Source organism: Vespula vulgaris, chromosome 6 (genome assembly GCF_905475345.1).
Source record: "Vespula vulgaris chromosome 6, iyVesVulg1.1, whole genome shotgun sequence".
Classification (NCBI taxonomy): Eukaryota; Metazoa; Arthropoda; class Insecta; order Hymenoptera; family Vespidae; genus Vespula; species Vespula vulgaris.
In genome coordinates, this window is record NC_066591.1 from 7086800 (window position 1) to 7101917 (window position 15118).

Consider the following 15118-nt stretch of genomic DNA (forward strand, 5'->3'; position numbering starts at 1 on the left):
GAGACAGTCCTAGTATAGTCGCTATGAAAGTGCACTCAACAGTACCGAGGCTCATGCATAATCATATATTTACAGTGCCGTGCCGAAGACCCTCTCCTTCCTATTCGCTAGCACTTCCACCAGCGATGCCATACTCACTCTCTTCTTCTGCTCTCACGTATCAACGAGCATACACGCACGAACGCATAAGAGAGAAGGATAGAGAGAGAGAAAGAGAGAGTGGGAGAGAGAGAGAAGCAGCATGTGCCGTCGTCTCCGACTGCTTTAATTAAATATTTGCATACAGGAGAACCTACATATGTATACCTATATATATGTATATATATGTATCTTTATACATATATATCCCTCACGCGTTTACAGCGATACAAGAAAAGACATATAATCGTTCCTCGTATCCTCTGTCGCATTATACTTTTTCTCTTAAGTTATGTGTAGACGTATAGTGTAAAATATATATCTACTAAATTAAATGATTTAAACTTTTATATCTTTGAAACCAATGCTAATTAAAGTCTCCAAACATATCTATATACGTTACACTTTATTATCAACGTGTTGATATATTGTTTTAACAAATAATTGCATTATTAAAAATAAAATAAGAATAGGAAACAACGAATATGCGTCAATTTCATATACATAAGAGTTTATACCTTTTGAGAGTTGGATGTAGAGCTGTTAGATGAGTTCGTAGCTCATGTTACCTTCCTCACGCCCGAATCCAAGGATCTTGAGAGATTAACCGCAAAATCGCGCTCTGTTGCTCTCTATCAAACATGGACATATAGAGTACGTATCAACATTGTGTGCGTATTTTCCCCCTAAGCACACATTTCTACTCGCGTGTACGACTGAATTACGGACGGTCATTATACTTCATCATTTTCACCCCTTCCTCCATTCTCTCTTCCCACTATGATGTTCTCTCTTTCTTTTTCTCTGTCTGCTTGTTTCTCTTCCTCTTTCTTTTTCTTTCCTTTCCAATCTCTTTTTTTATCAATACGTACAATATTTAGCTACACGAATTTGAACATAAACACGAATTTAGTCCTTCACTTGATAAAAATCGCGTGTCCGTGCCGTTTAAATCAAATTATTTAAATTTATATAATATCGTCGTATATAAATATTTTTGAATTAGATCTTTTGATTCGTAATTGCCTAATGCGTACACGTTTTCATTCATATCTCACTTTAAAGTATTCCTCGATATAAAATATCAAAGAGGATTAAATCTTTATCAACTTCTTATAACGAGAACAATAAAACACTTTTAAGATTTTCATTCATGCTTCTATTATGCGTCTCTCATTCTTTCTTTTTTTTCTTGCTTTTCTCTCTATATTTCCTTACTCTTCCTTCTTTATGACACTCCACTCGTGCTACTAACAATAACATCTCACCAATTAAGATGCTTATCAGAAGGAGCACGGTTACCGCGAAATATTTGCTGCTTCCAAGCACGACTCTTTAAATCAGCTTGAAGTATCTCGCTGGTGAAACCGGCGTAAAAATTGTTTCAAGTGCTTCAATTAGGAAGAAACATTAAATCATTCCGATGTGATCTACATTAGTTTAAAAGAAAATATATTCGCGTGCGTTCATTGTCGCGTTGGAATTAGTTAGTTTAAGTAAAAAATAAATAAATAAATAAATAATAAAAAGAAAAATAATAAAATTCATCAAAAACTTGAAAGTTTTTGCAATCAATAAAAGTCGTTCGAATTGGTCATATATTTCCCTATATTTTTCAACTTAAATACGTGTCTTAAAAAAATCATCGACCATGCACGTTCGAGGAAAAATCATAAAAGAGTTTCCAGAAAATGAAAAAAGAGAAAGAAAGGATAGAAGGCAAACTTGCAAAGATGAAAAACGAAAAAGAAAGAAGAGTAATATGATGGAAAAGGGAGCAAATAAGAGGAAAGGAGAGATAGAAGGGAAGAGAAGAGTAAGGAAGACTGTTCTCCTATGGAAGCTCGGTGAAGAGGATGAAAAGGGACAGAAAGAGAGTGAGTAGAGGTAGCCAAGAGAATCCTTGAAACGAGAATCGCGTTAGACCCTGGGCTCCTGACGGGAAACGCCGCTTATACATGCGGCATAAACTAAAACTACCGGTGTCACCGGTGATACACCGTCGGTAGACGCTGGGCGAGGACGGTTTATTGTCCATTTGTATTCCACGTTCTGAGTTTTCTCCTTCTTCGTCTTTCTCTTCACTTCTTTTTCTCTCTTTCTCTTTCTCTCTCTATCTATCTATCTTTCTTTAGTTTTTCTCTTTTTCTCTATTCTCTCTTTCTCTCCTTTTCTCTCTTTTTCTCTCTTTATCTATATCTTCTTTCTTTCTTACTGTATCTGTCTCTTTCTTTCTCTCTGTTACTTTACCCTCCCGTTCTCGTTTTCGTATCAAGAGAAAAAGAATAGTATTGCTCGCCTTGTTTTTTCTCCATCCGGTGTATTTTTCTGTTTTAGACGTAGACCGAGTGCAGTCAACGAGATGGTGCGAGCTCTGCTTTTAGCGGCCTGTCCGAGGGCATCAGTATCTCTAAACGACCGACCGTCCCTCTCAAACCCTTTCATTGCTTAACGCCAGGTCCACTCTTCCTCTCAGTGCTTTTCGTGCTAGTGCGCGTTCCGCTTCCGACTTTTAGAGCCGGCCGTTATGTAAAACATGACGCCCAACGGGTCTTTTGATTAATCTAGAAGAAGGAAGAAAAAAAAAATAATTTCGTTAGAGACTTGCTGGAAGATAGAGTGAGTGAATGAGATAGACGAAAAGAGAGAGAAAGAGAACGAGAGAGAAAGAGAAACAGAGAGAGAAAGACGAAAAGTCTCAGAATGAATGAACGCGGCCTCGCGTTTACTCGTTTTAGCTCGCATAAAAAAGATTGATGTAGCCTAGCTTGAAGCTTCGTTACGTCTGTCAAATGAATGCAAGAAAAAACTCAACGATTCTTTCGAATGTTTTCATCGTCGACTATGCGAAAAATGTGTTGATTCGATTGAAATTACAAAGATAATGCTATTTAAATATCCTGAGTTAATCACAATTAAAATTATTTTTTAAACTAGTTGATACAAATAACATGTGTGTATTTGAACGCTTTTTAATTGTACTCTGATGATATATATCGTGAAAATAAAATTAATGCAAGCATTTTGTATTGTTCCGGAATATTTGGATTATACGTTAATAAATAATAATAGTTTAATTGGACAATGAAATTACTAATACTATTCTGTTTTATTTCCGTTTACGTTACGTTAAATTCTTGAATGTTGATGACAATCGTAGTCAAGAGATTTCACATAGTCAACAGAACAAAGGCGATCAAATCTTTTGGCGATCAAAAGCAGTATACAAGATCGTATTTGTTTGCTTAAAGAGCATCAATTTGCTACTGCATTTCCACCACTTAGGTGCGTTTGAACCGTAATGGAGGATGTAATTAATCCGGAACTTAGAGACTTCACGCTTGAACGCCAAATCTATTACGATGCAACTGAACGGTTAATTTTGCAATTAGCACATATTATAGGAGAGAATTAGAATCGACGTGGTTAATATTGTTCAATTAAAAAGAATGCATTTTGTCTTACGTTTATTCGACACTTCCCGATTCTTTATAATTCTTTCATATGTCAAAATATTTCCGTAAATGGTAAAACAGATTTATACCATCCTGATTTCCACCAATTGATGTTAACTTGGATACGTTATCGTTAAGAGGATAAAGCAAAGAGTCGTTCGATGCGTTGGTCGATACGTCGAAAATTACAGTAGGTCAATATTACACGCTTAATTGTTATTTGAATAATCGAGCGCGAGTAGAATTCACGTTTAAACTGGATCCAGCTTTTCATCTCTCTCTCTCTCTCTCTCTCTCTCTCTCTCTCTCTCTCTCTCCATCTCTTTCTCTCTAGCTGTATTAATTCGTACAAACGTTTAAATGCGTTTGTTCCTAATTATCTCCCGTTCCAATGTTATTCCTTTTGATGCACGACTTTTGTGGATAGTAAAACGTGGATTTCTTCTAATTTAATAATTGTAATTCAGAAAAACCGTCATAAATCAAAAAGCTTGGAAGCTTTTATTTAACTGTTTAAATGTGTCGTAAAATAGAAAGTTGTTCAAATCTATTGAAACTGACAGATTAAACCGTTAATGTTCCTTTTACCTTTACAATTTCCAAACTTCCTTTATTAAAATTTTATTTAATAATTAATTTCTATGGCTCACTTCGATATCGCATTAACGTATCACCAATCTTCAATCTAGATATATGTATATTAATCGATTTTTCCAATTAATTTTCGCGATATTGCATATTTCGTTCGTGTTGGAGTAGAAAGTCATTAATCTCGCGGAGGGTATAGAAATATTTTATTTAAAAGGTACGAGGAAATTCAAGCGAAAATTCTCTTTCGTTTATCTCTCTCTCTCTCTCTCTCTCTTTCTCTCTCCCTGTGTCTCTCTATTTTTCTCTTTTTCTATCCCGTCGACTTTGAAATTCTCAGTTATGATCCCCAAACGAACGTCGTACAGCGTACACGAAGTCTTTCTTAATCTACGCACATTATGATTTACAGCAGTCGCTCGAGCATCTAACATTGAAGAGCGTGCAGCACCTTCGTTCTCTTCCTCTTTCGGTCTTTCTCTTTCTGTCTCCCGGTGAGCCATTCACATTTCTCATTTACTTAGAGACGACCGACGACGACCGTATGAATTATCCAGACGAAATCCCAAAGGCACGATTCAGTACGTAAGAATAATGATACCGGAGGTCTAGCCGGACACGAAAATCGTTCTAAATAAATCGTCCTCTGCTCGAAAGAGAAATAGAGACGAAAAGAGAGAGAAAGAAAGAAAGAGACAGCTTGGTACCAGCATGTATTTCCTTCGTTAAATAGAATTTGTAATAGATGCGATTAAATCAGGTCTGTAAATACATTCGAGTTTTTGGACGATCGATATTATCGTCTGTTTAAATTTAATCGTGGAAAGAAAATCGTAATTGGTCGCTCTACCTGTCCTACATTTTGATTGTAGGACAAATAATACACGAGCGAATAATGTGAAGATCAAACGTGAAACGATACAAGAGTATTTGATAGAAATTTATGATATTACCCTCGAGCGAAATTTATGATATTACCCGTATGATATTAACTGGACGCTTGTTATATATAGTTACGTCTACACGTCTACACATATCTACATAAGCATACGTATACGTATTCGTTACACAGAAATATAGACGTCATCTTGACACGCCTCATTAATTATCAGAACTATTCTACCCTTGTCGCGTATTCACGTGACACGTAGAATAAAACTCACCATTTTTGTCGTATTAAAGTGATCGATGAATCGGGACCTTGACGCTCCAAGTTTCAAAGTGTCCCACCATCCGTCGTCTGATCTCTTAGGATCGTATTCCTATGTTGAAAAGAATAAGAGTTATTCGATGAAATGAAAAATGATAAGGTTTTATCTTTTTGTAGGAGATACCTACTCGTTTCTTATCTTCCTTGAATGTTACGTTGTCTTATCAGTATGATAATGCTGGTGAATTTTAAAAACTTTCAATGGTATTACGATGATACGAAGAAACAAAAAGGAATACAACAAAAATCGACGAAATTGGATAGCTTTCCAAGGATATCGTGTTCTTCTCATACCCATGATACGGATTAGGGACTCGAGCTTCTATTCGATATAGTTAACACCTCTCCCCGTTTGCAAGATACAAAATTACGTTGCAGGTGCATTTTCTTAAAACAGATCTCGCTTAGGAAGATGGGAAAGCCAAGAGGAAGGAGTTATCGAAGAACGTTCGAGCGGAGTTACCCAAGTGGGAAGAAAATGTCATTGGCATCGAACGGAAACTTTTGCGATCGCCCGAACTCTCTTCCTTCTCTTTCTTTTTTCTTCTTTAGCCTCGACGTGCTTCCTTCTACTCTAACTACTCCTTCTCAGTCTTTAATCGTGTTCCTTCTCGTACTACAAGCTTTTTTCTCTTTTATCTTTACCCCACTTTATTAATTTTTCTACCTATTGTCATTTTAACTTGGTATATTGATCACATAAAAGTTTAACATTCCATTTAAAGTAAGAATAAACTTCGTATATTGATCTAAAGTTAATAGAAAATTAATACACGTCATTTAAAATTAGATTTAGCATTTAAATTTTCATTTTCTTCCAAAAGCTTTAGGCTTTTGTTCGTCCGATAAATAAATTTAGTTTTCTCTATCTCTTTCTCTCCCCTTCGATTCTTTTCGTCTATTGGGAATAACATTACCGGCCACCTTGATTTTTCTTTTCTCCCTTTTACCGAAGTTCGCTCACCACGAAATACAAGGACCAACTCCCGCGTGTTTTGCCAGTCGATTCGATGTTTACCACTCGCCATGCTTTAAAGTGGAACTTCTCTTAACTAGTACTGACATTTCCAAGACTCTTCTCTTCATCATCTTATCGTAACCTTTGTCAGCGGACCTGTAATGCTAAGAATACTTTCGACGAAGACCTTTTGTTAACCAATTCTTCCCTTTTACCAACAGATTCTCTCGTTTCCTTTTCTCCTTAACTTCTTCGCGTTCACAAGCTCTCGTAAGATATCTCGTAGACGACGATAATCTATCTTCTCTCTATTTCTCTCTCTCTGCTTCTCTCTTTCTCATTCTCTTTCTCTCTTTCTTGTAAGAGAAACGAGCTAGCTAGCTCCAACTCGTCTGTGTCCGTTAAAAGTAATTGTCACTTTCCAGGAGACCCGTAGAATTAGCATCGAGCGAATAGTCCTCGTGGATTCTATGTGAAATGATAAACGGGCACGACACTTTTGTAATGTCTTTGAAAAGTGAGAGAAGTCGTTGTGAAGAGTAAATCGCGAAAAGTGTAAGTAAATGTATCACATACATGTATATCCGTGTATATGTACACGTGTATATATTTAAATGTATCTATTCGAACGAGCAAAAGAGACTAGAAATTTTCATGCGAGTAGTTTTCGTAATCCAATTTACATAAATCGGATATACATTTTGGTTTTAGCACCGATACGTTTTAATTTCACTTTAATTTTGTAATAAAAATCTATTTCGATCGAGAAATAGAGAGACGAAGAGTGGAACATAGAGATATATGATTGCATTCTACAGGTTTACGAAAGAAAAGAGAGAAAACATTACTAGATTAGTTACATTTCATTTATACATATATTCAAATTTATATTTAGAATGACCCACGAAGGTTTATTTCGAATAATTCGCTACAGATACGATATGTGTGTTACGATATAGATGTATGCATGCGTGAACTATCTCAATACAATTTACAAAAATTTATTATTATTGTATATATAAAAAAAAACAAATAAAAAAAGAAAAAAACTTGAAATCGATGAGTAATCGCGATTCGGTAACATTATTTATCGTTCGAATTAATTTCGTCGTTTCGTTTGAATATACATCTTTATAATAAAATAAAACAAGTGAAATGGTGAAAAATTAACACACATTCTCGTTCTGATTAATGTTAATCCGATCTTTTCTTTTACGCCGATTTTATTTTATTATCCAAACTTACGAATTCTTAAGCTGCCGTTCATACGAATCTGATTTCATGCTTCCTGCTTTTACTGTCGAAGTTATGTCCAGCTAGCATTGCTTTTACGAGCGACCTCGCGTTATCCGTAATTCTACCTTCTATTTCTCGTACGATCGCACGCCGGTCAAACTTCCTGGAGACCAGTCGTCTTACTCGCTTGACTTCTCCTTTGAAACCACCGGATATTTTCACGAAATTCTCGACATTTCCGGTTAAAACGAAGCTCCCTCTTCCTCTCTTACGGTTTCTCGTGGAAGAGAAATAAGATCTATTTCCGGTATTTCGCTTCGTGACATCGATCGAGAACCTTCCAACCACATACACCACTTGAACGAATCTCCCAGCCGTATTGATTTATTTGTGCTATTATCGAAGAAAAGTTTTTAATAATGTGTGACAAAAAAGTTCGCAGATAGCGAAGGTAGACTATTAATTGGTAAAAAGAAGAACATTGCTTGTTATAACGTATTAACCAATTAAATCGTATTATTTCCAAACAAAATGCAATTTCGTCTAAAAGATTAATTGCTCTTTCTCTCTCTCTCTTTCTTTCTCTCTCTTAATTTAAAAAATCTCTCTTTTCTCTCTTAAAATTATAAGATATATTTAATCGCTAGCATATATTATGTTCGATAATAAGAATTCGATTTTACATTTTAATTATCTAATAATACCTTAGCCGAAAAGAAAGGTTGATTTAATTACAAGCTTCTCGCATAGCTTTCTAATTGATGGGTAGGTACTCACGACAGGAGACGGTAAAAGCGACGACAGCAAGGAGAGTTGGTGTTCTTAAATGAAAATAATCGACGGCTAAAAACCGACAACGGCACGACGAAATTTCATAATAAGATCTTATCTCCGGTTTATGAGTCCAGCTCGGTAGCCTCACGATGTGAGCCATGTTTTATCCGTCCTGTCGAGGATAAGCTGGATAAATTTCCATCGTCGCACGCACATTCTACTTTACCCTCGACCTTTAATTTGACACAATAAAATAGAAGCTTGACACGTTGAAGCCAAATTGAAGTGAATATATGTATGTCCGATTTTTAGTCAAGAAGAATATACACAATTAACGACTTTTTGGATTTTTCAAGAATATCAAATGTTTATTTCCCTCCTACAGTATCTAGAAACTGAGGAATTTCAAAAAATAGAAATGATGAATAATACTGTAATTAAATATATAGATATACTTTCTACCATGTTATACTTATCAAAGTGAGAGCGTGCAATATGAAACTTTTGTGCTCGAATCATATTTAATAAATATTCATTCAGTTAGTAATATCTACTTAACGTTGAGAGCTTTCAACTAGAAATTCTATTATTTAGCTGCAGTTCGGTGCCCAAACTAGAATTCATTGAAAGTCCGAGTGAATTCAAGCGCGATATCTTCTGAACCTCGTGATCCGTGGTACGAGATAAACGGTGGTCGCACGTTCTAACGATCGACTCGATGCGGAGAACCGAGTCTAATAGAAATTTCCCGAGAGATCTGATATCATTGGTTGGAGAGTGCCAACGCGAGGGCCGCTTGGAAACTCGCTTGACGCGTCGCGCGCGGCCTGACGACTACTCGGGCCAAGGGGTTAATGACGTAGGAGAAGTTGCCGGTTGTTAGAAGGAGAGGACTTTGACTAATCGTGAGAGAGATCGACGTTGTCCTCTTCGCTTCGGGAGGTCAACGGTGCTTCGTGCGAATCGAGCTTTTATCTCTCTTTCTCTCTCTCTCTCTCTCTCTCTCTCTCTCTCTCTCTTTCTCTCTCTCTCTCTCACTCTCTCTCTCTTTCTCTCTCTCTCTCTCTCTCTCTCTCTCTCTCTTTCTCTCTCTCTCTCTCTCTCTTTCTCTTACCTCTTTAAATTAAAACGATCTATCTGTCTATCTATCTATCCAACTTTCTCTCGTACTCCACCTCTGGGAAATATTAATGCATTAATTGATGTCACAAGTGCTTATATGCCATGCTCCTTCACAACCTCTCCTTCTCTCCCTCTACCTCTCTTTCTCACCCTCTCTCTCTCTCTCTCTCTCTCTCTCTATCCTACATCTATTTTAAGAACACTACTATTAGAGATTCCAAGAGATTGATAACTGCTTAAATAATAATACTATAAATGGTAGACCTTATAAGTTATTTAACCTTATAATGTCAAGCAGAAAAAGTAATTTATATTTTATTCTAATAAAGTTATAGGTATTATTTCTTGTAGCTCATTTACTTTTCGTTAATTTCGCTCTTTGGTATTATAAATTTTAATTAAAACGACTTCTAATTTCTATGAAAATATTATAAGGAAGAAACGTTTTTCGATTTCACGCCCGTACATCGTGCCAAGAAACACCAAAGTATAGCGTAACTATCGAATATAAGATGGCGAATGAACCAACCTCCGTTTTCTACGTTCCTTAAATAAAACATCTACGGATTGATCTAACACTGGCGTTTATTCTTCCTATCGCACACCCTCGAAAATCGTGTTCTCATTCTTTCTTTTTATATCTCCCTCTTCGTCTTTATTTCACTCACCTTTTTGTTCTTCTTTTTATACATATACATAGACATACACACACCTATCTTTCGTATTCTCGAAAGACCAGCGCTCTTTTTCCTTTACCCTTAAATAAAACATTCGAAATACATTCAAGATTAAGAGAATCGAGTAGAGTTCCCTTGTTGGTCAAAATGACGATCGCGGCCATTTCGAAGGACGAAAGACAAAGTGCAGGTAGGTACTATATAGAGATCACTGAACTATGTATAGAACTTGAAGGAAAAAGAAATGGAAGGGAGAAGAAAGTGGAGCGATTTTATTGGGACGAAAAAATGTTGGATTCTTTTCTTGTTACGTCGAAAGGAAGAGGAAAAGAAGAAGGGATTTGAGAGGGATAAAAATGGAGATGTAAGGAATAAAAAGAAAAAGAGAAAGAGAGAGAAACGGTGAAAAAGGTAAAGAAGGCACACGAAACGATCTCTTGACCCTTTTCAAAGGTTGGTCTAGTAGAAATAGGTTCGATATATATCATGGTTGCTTCGTTAATCCTGCCAAAAGTTTGATAATCGTGCATCATGAATGGTCCTAACGATAAGACCATTTCGTGTGTTAGAACGTAACATCGACAACGACGTAGGTGGTTTAACGACGACGTATTTCAGGATAAAATTACTCGCGCGTTCGTACTTTTCAATCGATATATTATATAGATACCTATTAGTGCTTTAAACTTTGTCGCTTTTAATTATAAACTTCATGATCTAATATCGTAATATTTGATTAACTCGTAATATTTATTTCATGTGACTAAAATATTCTATCTTGTATGTCAAAGGTACATTCGATTCTTTTTTATAAGAAGTATAAAATATAATGAGAAATCCGTGACGTTGTGATTACGATCTTATGATCATCACACATGCTTGTTTAACTTCTTCGTTCATAAACCTTATAAAAGTCAGCTTTTGCTTTCAATGGGACAATATTAATTTTCTATTATTAGGAAGTCAGTTTTTTTCTTGAGAAAAACATTAATAGAACTAATTAAACATTGAGATTGGAAATCCATCCAATTAAGAGATTAGTTTTTCTCTTTTTCCTTTATTGAAATTCTTTCTTGCATCTTTCATTTCGGTCACGATAAAAACGATTTTCTCTCTCTATCTCTCCCTCTCTCTTTCTCTCTCTGATTCTTCGTCGTACGTTATCTTTGCTTTTGTATTTACAGGTATTCTAATTATGATAAAACACATTATCTATTTTTCTTTCTCAGCAAAATGCCAAAAGTTTTTGTCCAACCGAGTCCACTGTAAAATCGATGAGAAGTCGGATTTGACGTAAGCGGATAAACCGGACTGTTCCTCTCACGTCACCTCGCCATTTTCCTATTTGTCCTACGGTACTCTGGCTTAAATTATTACGCTCGCGGAGACTTGCTCTTCTAGTAAAGCGACACACATTGGATCTCGCTAAGCTTCCAATTACCGCGTAGAATGCGAACGTATATCGCGCTAGAGAGCTCTCACGTTGGTGACCATTTCCATGTATAGAGACGCGGCCCCTAGGACAAACCTGGATCTAGTGGAAAGAGTAAATTGGAGAATGGTAATCGGACTCGTTTTCCCTAATTCACCAAACCTCCGTTGCCTCTTTCTCATCTCTTTGCGTATCTCCCAATCCTCTCTCTTTCTCCCTCTCTTTCTCTTTCTCTTCCTATCCGCTTACCCCCACAGCTCGCCACTAGCACGTTTGCCAGGACGCGAAATAATGAATAGTTCTCAAGTTTTCAGAGAAAGAGAGAGAGTTGCATTCCACGATGACCACTGCAATCTTCCTTTCTCTTTTCCACTATCCTCGAAATATTCATTCTACCTACCGGAATCCCACCGCTCATTTCGCTCCGCTTTAACGATCTCGCGTTATACATAAACATAACTCCCTGACGAATGATGGATGATAAAATGCCTGAAAATACGTGAATGTTGATCTTTAGCTTAATTGATAATTAATTTTAATAGAAATTGTCATTATATCTTTTGTATTACATGTATGACAGATTGACAATAAAATTAAACAAGTATTGATCCTGAAGTAATTATTTTCCGAGCTTCGTTAAAATCGTTCGGATAAAATTCATTTTCTGAAGGATCCTTCTGGCTACGTGTTATTTTCGAACAATTTATATTTCATGCTTTCATTGAAGAAATCGCCAAAAAGATTTGAAAGGCAACGAAACGTCATTAACAAGCTTTCCATCTTCATTTTCTTTTTTTTTTTTTTTGGAACCTTGGTATCTTGCCTGCGTAACATAAGTAAAACTTGTTAAATTTAAATTTAACTTTTCAGGCTTTCTATTATCAATCGTTGGCCCCTGCTCGGTGAAAAATTGACGTTATCGAATTTTTTTTTTCTTTTAGAAAAACTTTTTAACAAGTATAACGGTGGTCTGTTCCGCCATGTAACGACCCTTAACGGCAGGAAAAAAGAGAGGAACATATAAAGGCCGTACGCTCGGTCCAAAAGATTTGATCGATAAAGCTTGTGCATCTATGAACTGAATTTCTCTTCTTTGGACATGTATTTCTATTTTGTTGGAAAATTTACTTATCGTAATACGCTCTCGAATAAACACGTTCACGGATACATGAAAACAAAACAAGTGAAATTGTTAATATTGAACAAAAGAGAGAGAGAGAGAGAAAACATATTGCAAATTCGACGAGAGACGAATCGTATCGTTTAATCGATGGATGATCGAATCTATCGATGAATTAATACGTTTAATGGATTAGATTCGAAACTGTTATATAGGGCGAGTCTAAATTCAATCGACAAATTGTATTAACTGATAGAAGACATCCTTTATAATATTTTAGAATAGTAAACCATATGTCAGAAGCCCTTTGTTTTTAGTAACAGGCTTGTAAAAGTGGCCAGAGAAAAATCTAATGATAAAATAACTTTTTGTAGAACACATGTTCTTGCACTATATCTCAACTTAGTTCACGACGTAAGGAACACTGTTTACAAATGGCCTATCCAAACAGTACAATGGCTTGGGATGCAGTATCTTGTTATTAACAGAACGAAGTACTCACACTGTATCTCAACTCACAATCAGTCACAAACTAAGGCATTCTACTTACAGTTGCTTATCCAAACAGCAGTTTGAAATACTGTATTATTAACTAATATTTTCGTTTGTTTTAATTAAATAATTATGATTTATTAAAACTAATTATGATTGTTTAACAAATTAAATTAAAATAAGACGAAGAAGTATAAATAATTGTCAAATAAAAACGATTAACTTGTTCTTTATCTTATGAATAATTGATTTCTAATCGTTAGTTTTCTATCTTAAATTTAATTTGATGTCATTTGCAATTCCTTGAGTTTTGTAGATTGAATTTAGATTCATTCTTTATATTATTACCCACGGTTGTATTGAAGAATGTATAGAATATTTAAATCTTATTTTCTAAAATATACAATAATTCTGAAGTAATAAAATGAAATGAAATGTTCTCTAATCATATGTGACTCTGGCAAGCCGAGAATAAAGTTGTGAATATTTTTAACACCCTGTATACTTCATCACCGTATTTTCGTGAAAAAGCCAATCTACTTCTATAATACTGGAGAAGAATTCAACATATGTATGTAAGTATGTATGTATATGTATACGTGTATTCGTATTTGATTCAAACAAAAGCCACGACTTAGGATCGTTGCTCGAAAGTTCGGTCAAACGCGTAGGTATTTAGGTTGAAGGTGGGAGACATTAATAAATAGCAAGCTACTACTACCGAATCATATACCACTACTATCGTTCCACAGGCCTGGTGTTCCATGGTGCACAATAGAAACGAGAAACAATGTGCACTCTGTTTGCGCCTGGTCTTATCCTTTTGCTTTCCTTGGGGCTTAGAATCCAGCGGCAACCTACAGCTTGAGGCTCGGAAAAGCTCGATGTGTGTATTTGTGTATTTGTGTACATTCGTGTTCGTATTTGTGCACGTTTCTGACCTCTTTTTATATATGTAAATAGTACTACGTAAATGAAAATTCGATCCTTCATACGGACTATGTTTAAGTGAAATGCGTGTCCTGACAACCGAAATTATTTCTACTTTTTTCTTTATCTTTGAACAAAGAAATCATAACAAGGATTAAGTTGTTTTTTGTGATACAAGTCTGTTCTTTGTGACAACGTTTAAGAAAATTTAACGATTCTTCTCATACAATTTCTTTGATTCGATGGAATTATTTACATTGATATAACATTAATCTGAAGTACTAAGAATTTTCACTAATTGTTAATAAAGAGAATCTCGATTATAAATAGAAAATAAAAATTATTTTCTCATGATACTCTAGACATTTAAAAACTACTTTGATTTGAAAGTATAATAATTGACTACAAAAAAACAACATTATAAGAATCAATAAATTAATTAAAAAGAAAAACAAAGTAACATTTCGTATCTGTACAAATAGCCGAGTAAGAATTTTATTACCTTAGAAAGCTCGCTCCTAAGTTCTCTATAAAATGTCAGGAAGTAATCAAGAAGAATAATTACATTCACTTTGTAGGCAGTAATCATTCTCCAGCTTTTGGTCGTTTCTTCGCTCGTATATTAAAAGTGAGAATTAAAATAAAATAAGACGACAAAAGGGAAAGCATAAAATACAAAAAACAAAAAGAATACTTTCTATGGAAGTATTTAAGCCCAGGCTCGTAGAAAATTCGTTCGCTTGGCGAGCTTTCTTTCTTCTTCTTCTTCGAGCTTCTCACGATGGTTGGTCGGCTGGCCGAGTCGTTATTAAAGCGCCGAATGGCGAGGAGGATGCCGCGTCGTGCCGCGAATAAGAAATTAATTTTCTTTTCCTGTCTCTCGGTGCCTCGAGAGACGAAGACTGGACCCTTTCGCGGAGCTAATCCAATCGCTAATAATAAGCGAGGAAGCCACTCAACTTTATAGTTACAAGCGTAAACTTCAT

At 35.6% G+C, this 15118-nt stretch overlaps 1 long non-coding RNA gene across 1 annotated transcript; it reads right to left on the reverse strand.

Annotated features, from left to right (window-relative positions):
* Positions 1-1801: 1801 nt before the first annotated feature.
* LOC127064866 (uncharacterized) lies at positions 1802-7138 on the reverse strand. Its single transcript, XR_007781857.1, has 3 exons — positions 5520-7138; positions 5345-5443; positions 1802-2702 (listed from the first exon to the last, which is right to left on the reverse strand). It is a non-coding gene; the product is annotated as an uncharacterized LOC127064866 (long non-coding RNA).
* Positions 7139-15118: the final 7980 nt, after the last annotated feature.